The sequence below is a fragment of the Scyliorhinus torazame genome, unplaced genomic scaffold, assembly GCF_047496885.1.
Source record: "Scyliorhinus torazame isolate Kashiwa2021f unplaced genomic scaffold, sScyTor2.1 scaffold_963, whole genome shotgun sequence".
Classification (NCBI taxonomy): Eukaryota; Metazoa; Chordata; class Chondrichthyes; order Carcharhiniformes; family Scyliorhinidae; genus Scyliorhinus; species Scyliorhinus torazame.
In genome coordinates, this window is record NW_027308690.1 from 57314 (window position 1) to 70000 (window position 12687).

Here is a 12687-nt window from a genome sequence, read left to right on the forward strand (position 1 = left end):
GATCCGGGTTCCCTCTCCGTCCCGATCCGCGTTCGCTCTCCGTCTCGATCTCTCCTTCCTCTCCGTCTCGACCCGCGTTTCCTCTCCCTCTCAATCCACGTTCCCTCTCCGTCTCGATCCGCGTTCCCTCTCCGTCTCGATCCGCGTTCCCTCTCCGTCCCGATCCGCGTTCCCTCTCCGTCTCGATCCGCGTTCGCTCTCCGTCTCGATCTCTCCTTCCTCTCCGTCTCGATCCGCGATCCCTCTCCGTCTCGATCCGCGATCCCTCTCCGTCTCGATCCGCGTTCCCTCTCCGTCCCGATCCGCGTTCCCTCTCCGTCCCGATCCGCGTTCCCCCTCCGTCCCGATCCTCGTTCCCTCTCCGTCTCGATCTCTCCTTCCTCTCCGTCTCGATCCGCGATCCCTCTCCGTCTCGATCCGCGATCCCTCTCCGTCTCGATCCGCGATCCCTCTCCGTCTCGATCCGCGTTCCCTCTCCGTCCCGATCCGCGTTCCCTCTCCGTCTCGCTCCGCGTTCCCTCTCCGTCTCGATCTCTCCTTCCTCTCCGTCCCGATCCGCGTTCCCTCTCCGTCTCGATCTGCGTTCCCTCTCCGTCTCGATCCGCGATCCCTCTCCGTCTCGATCCGTGTTCCCTCTCCGTCCCGATCCGCGTTCCCTCTCCGTCCCGATCCGCGTTCCCTCTCCGTCTCGATCTGCGTTCCCTCTCCGTCTCGATCCGCGATCCCTCTCCGTCCCGATCCGCGTTCCCTCTCCGTCCCGATCCGCGTTCCCTCTCCGTCTCGATCCCTCTTTCCTCTCCGTCTCGATCCGCGTTCCCTCTCCGTCTCGATCCGCGTTCCCTCTCCTTCCCGATCCGCGTTCCCTCTCCCTCTCGATCCGCGTTCCCTCTCCGTCCCGATCCGCGTTCCCTCTCCGTCTCGATCCCTCTTTCCCTCTCCGTCCCGATCCGCGTTCCCTCTCCCTCTCGATCCGCGTTCCCTCTCCCTCTCGATCCGCGTTCCCTCTCCCTCTCGATCCACGTTCCCTCTCCCTCTCGATCCGCGTCCCCTCTCCCTCTCGATCCGCGTCCCCTCTCCGTCCCGATCCGCGATCCCTCTCCGTCCCGATCCGCGTCCCCTCTCCGTCCCGATCCGCGTTCCCTCTCCGTCTCTATCCGAGTCCCCTCTCCGTCTCGATCTCTCCTTCCTCTCCGTCTCGATCCGCGTACCCTCTCCGTCTCGATCCGCGTTTCCTCTCCGTCTCGATCCGCGTTCCCTCTCCGTCTCGATCCGCGTTTCCTCTCCGTCTCGATCCGCGTTCCCTCTCCGTCCCTATCCGCGTTCCCTCTCCGTCTCGATCCGCGTTCCCTCTCCGTCTCGATCTCTCCTCCCTCTCCATCTCGATCCGCATTCCCTCTCCGTCTCGATCTCTCCTTCCTCTCCGTCTCGACCCGCGTTTCCTCTCCCTCTCAATCCACGTTCCCTCTCCGTCTCGATCCGCGTTCCCTCTCCGTCCCGATCCGGGTTCCCTCTCCGTCCCGATCCGCGTTCGCTCTCCGTCTCGATCTCTCCTTCCTCTCCATCTCGACCCGCGTTTCCTCTCCCTCTCAATCCGCGTTCCCTCTCCTTCCCGATCCGCGTTCCCTCTCCCTCTCGATCCGCGTTCCCTCTCCGTCCCGATCCGCGTTCCCTCTCCGTCTCGATCCCTCTTTCCCTCTCCGTCCCGATCCGCGTTCCCTCTCCCTCTCGATCCGCGTTCCCTCTCCCTCTCGATCCGCGTTCCCTCTCCCTCTCGATCCACGTTCCCTCTCCCTCTCGATCCGCGTCCCCTCTCCCTCTCGATCCGCGTCCCCTCTCCGTCCCGATCCGCGATCCCTCTCCGTCCCGATCCGCGTCCCCTCTCCGTCCCGATCCGCGTTCCCTCTCCGTCTCTATCCGAGTCCCCTCTCCGTCTCGATCTCTCCTTCCTCTCCGTCTCGATCCGCGTACCCTCTCCGTCTCGATCCGCGTTTCCTCTCCGTCTCGATCCGCGTTCCCTCTCCGTCTCGATCCGCGTTTCCTCTCCGTCTCGATCCGCGTTCCCTCTCCGTCCCTATCCGCGTTCCCTCTCCGTCTCGATCCGCGTTCCCTCTCCGTCTCGATCTCTCCTCCCTCTCCATCTCGATCCGCATTCCCTCTCCGTCTCGATCTCTCCTTCCTCTCCGTCTCGACCCGCGTTTCCTCTCCCTCTCAATCCACGTTCCCTCTCCGTCTCGATCCGCGTTCCCTCTCCGTCCCGATCCGGGTTCCCTCTCCGTCCCGATCCGCGTTCGCTCTCCGTCTCGATCTCTCCTTCCTCTCCGTCTCGACCCGCGTTTCCTCTCCCTCTCAATCCACGTTCCCTCTCCGTCTCGATCCGCGTTCCCTCTCCGTCTCGATCCGCGTTCCCTCTCCGTCCCGATCCGCGTTCCCTCTCCGTCTCGATCCGCGTTCGCTCTCCGTCTCGATCTCTCCTTCCTCTCCGTCTCGATCCGCGATCCCTCTCCGTCTCGAACCGCGATCCCTCTCCGTCTCGATCCGCGTTCCCTCTCCGTCCCGATCCGCGTTCCCTCTCCGTCCCGATCCGCGTTCCCCCTCCGTCCCGATCTTCGTTCCCTCTCCGTCTCGATCTCTCCTTCCTCTCCGTCTCGATCCGCGATCCCTCTCCGTCTCGATCCGCGATCCCTCTCCGTCTCGATCCGCGATCCCTCTCCGTCTCGATCCGCGATCCCTCTCCGTCTCGATCCGCGTTCCCTCTCCGTCTCGATCCGCGTTCCCTCTCCGTCCCGATCCGCGTTCCCTCTCCGTCCCGATCCGCGTCCCCTCTCCGTCTCGATCCGCGTTCCCTCTCCGTCTCGATCTCTCCTTCCTCTCCGTCTCGATCCGCGTACCCTCTCCGTCTCGATCCGCGTTCCCTCTCCGTCTCGATCCGCGTTCCCTCTCCGTCTCGATCCGTGTTTCCTCTCCGTCTCGATCCGCGTTCCCTCTCCGTCCCGATCCGCGTTCCCTCTCCGTCTCGATCCGCGTTCCCTCTCCGTCTCGATCTCTCCTCCCTCTCCATCTCGATCCGCATTCCCTCTCCGTCTCGATCTCTCCTTCCTCTCCGTCTCGACCCGCGTTTCCTCTCCCTCTCAATCCACGTTCCCTCTCCGTCTCGATCCGCGTTCCCTCTCCGTCCCGATCCGGGTTCCCTCTCCGTCCCGATCCGCGTTCGCTCTCCGTCTCGATCTCTCCTTCCTCTCCGTCTCGACCCGCGTTTCCTCTCCCTCGCAATCCACGTTCCCTCTCCGTCTCGATCCGCGATCCCTCTCCGTCCCGATCCGGGTTCCCTCTCCGTCCCGATCCGCGTTCGCTCTCCGTCTCGATCTCTCCTTCCTCTCCGTCTCGACCCGCGTTTCCTCTCCCTCTCAATCCACGTTCCCTCTCCGTCTCGATCCGCGTTCCCTCTCCGTCTCGATCCGCGTTCCCTCTCCGTCCCGATCCGCGTTCCCTCTCCGTCTCGATCCGCGTTCGCTCTCCGTCTCGATCTCTCCTTCCTCTCCGTCTCGATCCGCGATCCCTCTCCGTCTCGATCCGCGATCCCTCTCCGTCTCGATCCGCGTTCCCTCTCCGTCCCGATCCGCGTTCCCTCTCCGTCCCGATCCGCGTTCCCCCTCCGTCCCGATCCTCGTTCCCTCTCCGTCTCGATCTCTCCTTCCTCTCCGTCTCGATCCGCGATCCCTCTCCGTCTCGATCCGCGATCCCTCTCCGTCTCGATCCGCGATCCCTCTCCGTCTCGATCCGCGTTCCCTCTCCGTCCCGATCCGCGTTCCCTCTCCGTCTCGCTCCGCGTTCCCTCTCCGTCTCGATCTCTCCTTCCTCTCCGTCCCGATCCGCGTTCCCTCTCCGTCTCGATCTGCGTTCCCTCTCCGTCTCGATCCGCGATCCCTCTCCGTCTCGATCCGTGTTCCCTCTCCGTCCCGATCCGCGTTCCCTCTCCGTCCCGATCCGCGTTCCCTCTCCGTCTCGATCTGCGTTCCCTCTCCGTCTCGATCCGCGATCCCTCTCCGTCCCGATCCGCGTTCCCTCTCCGTCCCGATCCGCGTTCCCTCTCCGTCTCGATCCCTCTTTCCTCTCCGTCTCGATCCGCGTTCCCTCTCCGTCTCGATCCGCGTTCCCTCTCCGTCCCGATCCGCGTTCCCTCTCCCTCTCGATCCGCGTTCCCTCTCCGTCCCGATCCGCGTTCCCTCTCCGTCTCGATCCCTCTTTCCCTCTCCGTCCCGATCCGCGTTCCCTCTCCCTCTCGATCCGCGTTCCCTCTCCCTCTCGATCCGCGTTCCCTCTCCCTCTCGATCCACGTTCCCTCTCCCTCTCGATCCGCGTCCCCTCTCCCTCTCGATCCGCGTCCCCTCTCCGTCCCGATCCGCGATCCCTCTCCGTCCCGATCCGCGTCCCCTCTCCGTCCCGATCCGCGTTCCCTCTCCGTCTCTATCCGAGTCCCCTCTCCGTCTCGATCTCTCCTTCCTCTCCGTCTCGATCCGCGTACCCTCTCCGTCTCGATCCGCGTTTCCTCTCCGTCTCGATCCGCGTTCCCTCTCCGTCTCGATCCGCGTTTCCTCTCCGTCTCGATCCGCGTTCCCTCTCCGTCCCTATCCGCGTTCCCTCTCCGTCTCGATCCGCGTTCCCTCTCCGTCTCGATCTCTCCTCCCTCTCCATCTCGATCCGCATTCCCTCTCCGTCTCGATCTCTCCTTCCTCTCCGTCTCGACCCGCGTTTCCTCTCCCTCTCAATCCACGTTCCCTCTCCGTCTCGATCCGCGTTCCCTCTCCGTCCCGATCCGGGTTCCCTCTCCGTCCCGATCCGCGTTCGCTCTCCGTCTCGATCTCTCCTTCCTCTCCGTCTCGACCCGCGTTTCCTCTCCCTCTCAATCCACGTTCCCTCTCCGTCTCGATCCGCGTTCCCTCTCCGTCTCGATCCGCGTTCCCTCTCCGTCCCGATCCGCGTTCCCTCTCCGTCTCGATCCGCGTTCGCTCTCCGTCTCGATCTCTCCTTCCTCTCCGTCTCGATCCGCGATCCCTCTCCGTCTCGAACCGCGATCCCTCTCCGTCTCGATCCGCGTTCCCTCTCCGTCCCGATCCGCGTTCCCTCTCCGTCCCGATCCGCGTTCCCCCTCCGTCCCGATCTTCGTTCCCTCTCCGTCTCGATCTCTCCTTCCTCTCCGTCTCGATCCGCGATCCCTCTCCGTCTCGATCCGCGATCCCTCTCCGTCTCGATCCGCGATCCCTCTCCGTCTCGATCCGCGATCCCTCTCCGTCTCGATCCGCGTTCCCTCTCCGTCTCGATCCGCGTTCCCTCTCCGTCCCGATCCGCGTTCCCTCTCCGTCCCGATCCGCGTCCCCTCTCCGTCTCGATCCGCGTTCCCTCTCCGTCTCGATCTCTCCTTCCTCTCCGTCTCGATCCGCGTACCCTCTCCGTCTCGATCCGCGTTCCCTCTCCGTCTCGATCCGCGTTCCCTCTCCGTCTCGATCCGTGTTTCCTCTCCGTCTCGATCCGCGTTCCCTCTCCGTCCCGATCCGCGTTCCCTCTCCGTCTCGATCCGCGTTCCCTCTCCGTCTCGATCTCTCCTCCCTCTCCATCTCGATCCGCATTCCCTCTCCGTCTCGATCTCTCCTTCCTCTCCGTCTCGACCCGCGTTTCCTCTCCCTCTCAATCCACGTTCCCTCTCCGTCTCGATCCGCGTTCCCTCTCCGTCCCGATCCGGGTTCCCTCTCCGTCCCGATCCGCGTTCGCTCTCCGTCTCGATCTCTCCTTCCTCTCCGTCTCGACCCGCGTTTCCTCTCCCTCGCAATCCACGTTCCCTCTCCGTCTCGATCCGCGATCCCTCTCCGTCCCGATCCGGGTTCCCTCTCCGTCCCGATCCGCGTTCGCTCTCCGTCTCGATCTCTCCTTCCTCTCCGTCTCGACCCGCGTTTCCTCTCCCTCTCAATCCACGTTCCCTCTCCGTCTCGATCCGCGTTCCCTCTCCGTCTCGATCCGCGTTCCCTCTCCGTCCCGATCCGCGTTCCCTCTCCGTCTCGATCCGCGTTCGCTCTCCGTCTCGATCTCTCCTTCCTCTCCGTCTCGATCCGCGATCCCTCTCCGTCTCGATCCGCGATCCCTCTCCGTCTCGATCCGCGTTCCCTCTCCGTCCCGATCCGCGTTCCCTCTCCGTCTCGATCTCTCCTTCCTCTCCGTCTCGATCCGCGATCCCTCTCCGTCTCGATCCGCGATCCCTCTCCGTCGCGATCCGCGATCCCTCTCCGTCTCGATCCGCGATCCCTCTCCGTCTCGATCCGCGTTCCCTCTCCGTCTCGATCCGCGTTCCCTCTCCGTCTCGATCCGCGTTCCCTCTCCGTCCCGATCCGCGTTCCCTCTCCGTCTCGATCCGCGATCGCTCTCCGTCTCGATCCGCGTTCCCTCTCCGTCTCGATCCGCGTTCCCTCTCCGTCCCGATCCGCGTCCCCTCTCCGTCTCGATCTCTCCTTCCTCTCCGTCTAGTTCCGCGTTCCCTCTCCGTCTCGATCCGCGTTCCCTCTCCGTATCGATCCGCGTTCCCTCTCCGTCCCGATCCGCGTTCCCTCTCCGTCTCGATCCGCGTTCCCTCTCCGTCTCGATCCGCATTCCCTCTCCGTCCCGATCCGCGTTCCCTCTCCGTCTCGATCCGCGTTCCCTCTCCGTCTCGATCCGCGTTCCCTCTCCGTCTCGATCCGCGTTCCCTCTCCGTCTCGATCCGCGTTCCCTCTCCGTCCCGATCCGCGTTCCCTCTCCGTCTCGATCCGCGGTCCCTCTCCGTCTCGATCCGCGGTCCCTCTCCGTCTCGATCCGCGTTCCCTCTCCGTCTCGATCCTCGTTCCCTCTCCGTCTCGATCCTCGTTCCCTCTCCGTCTCGATCCGCGTTCCCTCTCCGTCTCGATCCGCGTTCCCTCTCCGTATCGATCCGCGTCCCCTCTCCGTCCCGATCCGCGTTCCCTCTCCGTCCCGATCCGCGTCCCCTCTCCGTCTCGATCCGCGTTCCCTCTCCATCTCGATCCGCGTTCCCTCTCCGTCTCGATCCGCGATCCCTCTCCGTCTCGATCCGCGTTCCCTCTCCGTCTCGATCCGCGTTCCCTCTACGTCCCGATCCGCGTTCCCTCTCCGTCTCGATCCCTCTTTCCTCTCCGTCTCGATCCGCGTTCCCTCTCCGTCCCGATCCGCGTTCCCTCTCCGTCCCGATCCGCGTTCCCTCTCCGTCTCGATCCGCGTTCCCTCTCCGTCTCGATCTCTCCTTCCTCTCCGTCTCGATCCGCGATCCCTCTCCGTCTCGATCCGCGATCCCTCTCCGTCTCGATCCGCGTTCCCTCTCCGTCTCGATCCGCGTTCCCTCTCCGTCTCGATCCGCGTTCCCTCTCCGTCTCGATCCGCGTTCCCTCTCCGTCTCGATCCGCGTTCCCTCTCCGTCTCGATCCGCGTTCCCTCTCCGTCTCGATCCGCGTTCCCTCTCCGTCTCGATCCGCGTTCCCTCTCCGTCCCGATCCGCGTTCCCTCTCCGTCTCGATCCGCGTTCCCTCTCCGTCTCGATCCGCGGTCCCTCTCCGTCTCGATCCGCGTTCCCTCTCCGTCTCGATCCGCGTTCCCTCTCCGTCTCGATCCACGTTCCCTCTCCGTCTCGATCCGCGTTCCCTCTCCGTCTCGATCCGCGTTCCCCCTCCGTCTCGATCCGCGTTCCCTCTCCGTCTCGATCCGCGTTCCCTCTACGTCCCGATCCGCGTTCCCTCTCCGTGTCGATCCGCGATCCCTCTCCCTCTCGATCCGCGTTCCCTCTCCGTCTCGATCCGCGATCCCTCTCCGTCTCGATCCCTCTTTCCTCTCCGTCTCGATCCCTCTTTCCTCTCCGTCTCGATCCGCGTTCCCTCTCCGTCTCGATCTCTCCTTCCTCTCCGTCTCGATCCGCGATCCCTCTCCGTCTCGATCCGCGTTCCCTCTCCGTCTCGATCCGCGTTCCCTCTCCGTCTCGATCCGCGTTCCCTCTCCGTCTCGATCCGCGTTCCCTCTCCGTCCCGATCCGCGGTCCCTCTCCGTCTCGATCCGCGGTCCCTCTCCGTCTCGATCCGCGTTCCCTCTCCGTCTCGATCCACGTTCCCTCTCCGTCTCGATCCGCGTTCCCTCTCCGTCTCGATCCGCGTTCCCTCTCCGTCTCGATCCGCGTTCCCTCTCCGTCTCGATCCGCGTTCCCTCTCCGTCTCGATCCGCGTTCCCTCTCCGTCTCGATCCGCGTTCCCTCTCCGTCTCGATCCGCGTTCCCTCTCCGTCTCGATCCGCGTTCCCTCTACGTCCCGATCCGCGTTCCCTCTCCGTCTCGATCCCTCTTTCCTCTCCCTCTCGATCCGCGTTCCCTCTCCCTCTCGCTCCGCGTTCCCTCTCCGTCCCGATCCGCGTTCCCTCTCCGTCCCGATCCGCGTTCCCTCTCCGTCTCGATCCGCGTTCCCTCTCTGTCCCGATCCGCGTTCCCTCTCCGTCCCGATCCGCGTTCCCTCTCCGTCTCGATCTCTCCTTCCTCTCCGTCTCGATCCGCGATCCCTCTCCGTCTCGATCCGCGTTCCCTCTCCCTCTCGATCCGCGTTCCCTCTCCGTCTCGATCCGCGGTCCCTCTACGTCCCGATCCGCGTTCCCTCTCCGTCTCGATCCGCGTTCCCTCTCCGGCCCGATCCGCGTTCCCTCTCCGTCTCCATCCGCGTTCCCTCTCTGTCTCGATCCACGTTCCCTCTCCGTCCTGATCCGCGTTCCCTCTCCGTCTCGATCCGCGTTCCCTCTCCGTCTCGATCCGCGTTCCCTCTCCGTCTCGATCCGCGTTCCCTCTCCGTCTCGATCCGCGTTCCCTCTCCGTCTCGATCCGCGTTCCCTCTCCCTCTCGATCCGCGTTCCCTCTCCGTCTCGATCCGCGTTCCCTCTCCGTCTCGATCGCTCCTTCCTCTCCGTCTCGATCCGCGTTCCCTCTCCGTCCCAATCCGCGTTCCCTCTCCGTCTCGATCTCTGGTTCCTCTCCGTCTCGATCCGCGTTCCCTCTCCGTCTCGATCCGCGTTCCCTCTCCGTCTCGATCCCTCTTTCCTCTCCGTCTCGATCTCTCCTTCCTCTCCGTCTAGATCCGCGTTCCCTCTCCGTCTCGATCTCTGGTTCCTCTCCGTTTCGATCCGCGATTCCTCTCCGTCTCGATCCGCGTTCCCTCTCCGTCTCGATCCGCGTTCCCTCTCCGTCTCGATCCGCGATCCCTCTCCGTCTCGATCCGCGTTCCCTCTCCGCATCGATCCGCGTTCCCTCTCCGTCTCGATCCGCGTTCCCTCTCCGTCTCGATCCGCGTTCCCTCTCCGTCTCGATCCGCGTTCCCTCTCCGTCTCGATCCGCGTTCCCTCTCCGTCTCGATCCGCGTTCCCTATCCGTCTCGATCCGCGTTCCCTATCCGTCTCGATCCGCGTTCCCTCTCCGTCTCGATCCCTCCTTCCTCTCCGTCTCGATCCGCGTTCCCTCTCCGTCTCGATCCGCGTTCCCTCTCCGTCTCGATCCGCGTTCCCTCTCCGTCTCGATATCCGCGTTCCCTCTCCGTCTCGATCCGCGTTCCCTCTCCGTCTCGATCCGCGTTCCCTCTCCGTCTCGATCCGCGTTGCCTCTCCGTCTCGATCCGCGTTCCCTCTCCGTCCCGATCCGTGTTCCCTCTCCGTCTCGATCCGCGTTCCCTCTCCGTCTCGATCCGCGTTCCCTCTCCGCATCGATCCGCGTTCCCTCTCCGTCTCGATCCGCGTTCCCTCTCCGTCTCGATCCGCGTTCCCTCTCCGTCTCGATCCGCGTTCCCTCTCCGTCTCGATCCGCGTTCCCTCTCCGTATCGATCCGCGTTCCCTCTCCGTCTCGATCCGCGTTCCTCTCCGTCTCGATCCGCGTTCCCTCTCCGTCTCGATCCGCGTTCCCTCTCCGTCTCGATCCGCGTTCCCTCTCCGTCTCGATCCGCGTTCCCTCTCCGTCTCGATCCGCGTTCCCTCTCCGTCTCGATCCGCGTTCCCTCTCCGTCTCGATCCGCGTTCCCTCTCCGTCTCGATCTCTCCTTCCTCTCCGTCCCGATCCGCGTTCGCTCTCCGTCTCGATCCGCGTTCCCTCTCCGTCTCGATCCGCGTTCCCTCTCCGTCTCGATCCGCGTTCCCTCTCCGTCTCGATCCGCGTTCCCTCTCCGTCTCGATCCGCGTTCCCTCTCCGTCTCGATCCGCGTTCCCTCTCCGTCTCGATCCGCGTTCCCTCTCCGTCCCGATCCGCGTTCCCTCTCCGTCCCGATCCGCGTTCCCTCTCCGTCCCGATCCGCGTTCCTCTCCGTCTCGATCCGCGTTCCCTCTCCGTCTCGATCCGCGTTCCCTCTCCGTCTCGATCCGCGTTCCCTCTCCGTCTCGATCCGCGTTCCCTCTCCGTCTCGATCCGCGTTCCCTCTCCCTCTCGATCCGCGTTCCCTCTCCCTCTCGATCCGCGTTCCTCTCCCTCTCGATCCGCGTTCCCTCTCCCTCTCGATCCGCGTTCCCTCTCCCTCTCGATCCGCGTTCCGTCTCCCTCTCGATCCGCGTTCCCTCTCCCTCTCGATCCGCGTTCCCTCTCCGTCCCGATCCGCGTTCCCTCTCCGTCTCGATCCGCGTTCCCTCTCCCTCTCGATCCGCGTTCCCTCTCCCTCTCGATCCGCGTTCCCTCTCCCTCTCGATCCGCGTTCCCTCTGCGTCTCGATCCGCGTTCCCTCTCCGTCTCGATCCGCGTTCCCTCTCCCTCTCGATCCGCGTTCCCTCTCCGTCCCGATCCCGCGTTCCCTCTCCGCCTCGATCCGCGTTCCCTCTGCGTCTCGATCCGCGTTCCCTCTGCGTCTCGATCCGCGTTCCCTCTCCCTCTCGATCCGCGTTCCCTCTCCCTCTCGATCCGCGTTCCCTCTCCCTCTCGATCCGCGTTCCCTCTCCGTCTCGATCCGCGTTCCCTCTCCGACTCGATCCGCGTTCCCTCTCCGTCTCGATCCGCGTTCCCTCTGCGTCTCGATCCGCGTTCCCTCTCCTCTCGATCCGCGTTCCCTCTCCCTCTCGATCCGCGTTCCCTCTCCCTCTCGATCCGCGTTCCCTCTCCGTCTCGATCCGCGTTCCCTCTCCGTCTCGATCCGCGTTCCCTCTCCGTCCCGATCCGCGTTCCCTCTCCGTCCCGATCCGCGTTCCCTCTCCGTCTCGATCTCTCCTTCCTCTGCGTCTCGATCCGCGTTCCCTCTCCGTCTCGATCTCTCCTTCCTCTGCGTCTCGATCCGCGTTCCCTCTGCGTCTCGATCTCTCCTTCCTCTGCGTCTCGATACGCGTTCCCTCTCCGTCTCGATCCGCGTTCCCTCTCCCTCTCGATCTCTCCTTCCTCTGCGTCTCGATCCGCGTTCCTCTGCGTCTCGATCCGCGTTCCCTCTGCGTGCTGATGTGTGTTTCCCCTCTCTCCCCCCCCACCCCGCTCAGTCCACTGCTGGGATTACCGCCGGTTTGTCGTGTCCCGCTCTGCTGTGCCTCCTGAGGACGAGCTGGAATACACCAACAAGCTCATCAGCACCAACTTCTCCAACTACTCCTCCTGGCACTACCGCAGCAAGCTGCTGCCCCTTATCCACCCCGACCCCGAGAAACGAGGCTGCGTGACCGAGGACATCCTGCTCAGAGGTCAGTGTGGGCGGGGGGTGGGCGGAATCACCGACCCACAACACTCGGGAAGCTCGACACCATCCGGGACAAAGCAGCCCCGCTCGATCGACACGCTGACCACCGACATTCGCTCCCTCCCCCCCCCTCTCTCTCTCTGCGTCTCTCTCTCTCTCTGCGTCTCTCTCTCTCTCTGCGTCTCTCTCTCTCTCTGCGTCTCTCTCTCTCTCTGCGTCTCTCTCTCTGCGTCTCTCTCTCTGCGTCTCTCTCTCTCTCTGCGTCTCTCTCTCTCTCTGCGTCTCTCTCTCTCTGCGTCTCTCTCTCTGCGTCTCTCTCTCTCTGCGTCTCTCTCTCTCTGCGTCTCTCTCTGCGTCTCTCTCTCTCTGCGTCTCTCTCTCTCTCTCTGCGTCTCTCTCTCTCTCTCTGCGTCTCTCTCTCTCTCTGCGTCTCTCTCTGCGTCTCTCTCTCTCTCTGCGTCTCTCTCTCTGCGTCTCTCTCTCTCTCTGCGTCTCTCTCTCTCTGCGTCTCTCTCTCTCTCTCTGCGTCTCTCTCTCTCTCTCTGCGTCTCTCTCTCTCTCTGCGTCTCTCTCTCTCTCTCTCTGCGTCTCTCTCTCTCTCTCTCTGCGTCTCTCTCTCTCTCTGCGTCTCTCTCTCTCTCTGCGTCTCTCTCTCTCTCTCTCTGCGTCTCTCTCTCTCTCTCTGCGTCTCTCTCTCTCTCTGCGTCTCTCTCTCTCTCTCTCTGCGTCTCTCTCTCTCTCTGTGTCTCTCTCTCTCTCTGCGTCTCTCTCTCTCTGCGTCTCTCTCTCTGCGTCTCTCTCTCTGCGTCTCTCTCTCTCTCTCTCTGCGTCTCTCTCTCTCTCTCTGCGTCTCTCTCTCTCTCTCTGCGTCTCTCTCTCTCTCTCTGCGTCTCTCTCTCTCTCTCTGCGTCTCTCTCTCTCTCTCTGCGTCTCTCTCTCTCTCTCTGCGTCTCTCTCTCTCTCTCTCTCTGCGTCTCTCTCTCTCTCTGCGTCTCTCTC

General features: G+C 63.9%; 1 long non-coding RNA gene across 1 annotated transcript in view; it reads left to right on the plus strand.

Annotated features, from left to right (window-relative positions):
* The window catches only part of LOC140406866 (uncharacterized), a 65444-nt gene that overhangs the window by 44697 nt on the left and 8060 nt on the right, over positions 1-12687 (plus strand). Inside the window, exon 2 of the long non-coding RNA XR_011939348.1 lies at positions 11495-11692. This is a non-coding gene — a long non-coding RNA (uncharacterized lncRNA). The remainder of the gene's footprint in view (positions 1-11494; positions 11693-12687) is intronic.